Source organism: Bison bison, unplaced genomic scaffold, assembly GCF_000754665.1.
Source record: "Bison bison bison isolate TAMUID 2011002044 unplaced genomic scaffold, Bison_UMD1.0 scf7180017833525, whole genome shotgun sequence".
NCBI classification, from domain to species: domain Eukaryota; kingdom Metazoa; phylum Chordata; class Mammalia; order Artiodactyla; family Bovidae; genus Bison; species Bison bison.
This window is the reverse complement of record NW_011472013.1, coordinates 31,318-31,839: the sequence shown is the minus strand read 5'-3', so window position 1 is coordinate 31,839 and position 522 is coordinate 31,318. Positions and strand designations below refer to the sequence as shown.

Genomic DNA, 522 nt, shown 5'->3' with positions numbered 1-522 from the left:
GGGGTGCTGGGCTTCAACAAGAGCAGTCTTCCTAGGGCTCGACCACGTAGTTCCTTTTCAAGGTCACTGGTGCACTCATAGATTTGAAATGCCGCTGCCCATCTAAATACAACATGGACTCTGGAACACAAGAGAGAAAGAGCCCTGGAGAAACCTAAGAAAATTATTGTACAAACACAAGACCACCTGGGAACACTGGGACAGCAATGGGAATGCAAACTTGACACCAGGCATGCAATGCTGGGCCAGAGAACGGGCCGCATACCCCAGGGAGTAGGCCTCAACTCCAGCCCTTTGGCAGGACCAGTCCTAACCACCAGTGGCTGCTTGCACTGGCACCAGCCCTTCAGACAATGGCCAGGCAGGCAGAACAGCAATGGCCACCTGAGGGCCATGAGGCACCCTGACCTTCGGGGCTGCACAATCTCAAAAGCACAATCCCTTAAAGACATGCACTCGGGCAGATGGGCATCAGAGTACTTCTTACAACAACTTAAAAGGAGAAAACTATCTTTGAAAGTT

At 51.5% G+C, this 522-nt stretch overlaps 1 protein-coding gene across 1 annotated transcript in view; it reads right to left on the bottom strand.

The window, feature by feature from the left end:
- Positions 1-522, bottom strand: part of ACOT9 (acyl-CoA thioesterase 9) — a 29,225-nt gene that overhangs the window by 919 nt on the left and 27,784 nt on the right. The gene's annotated exons all lie outside the window — the stretch shown is intronic.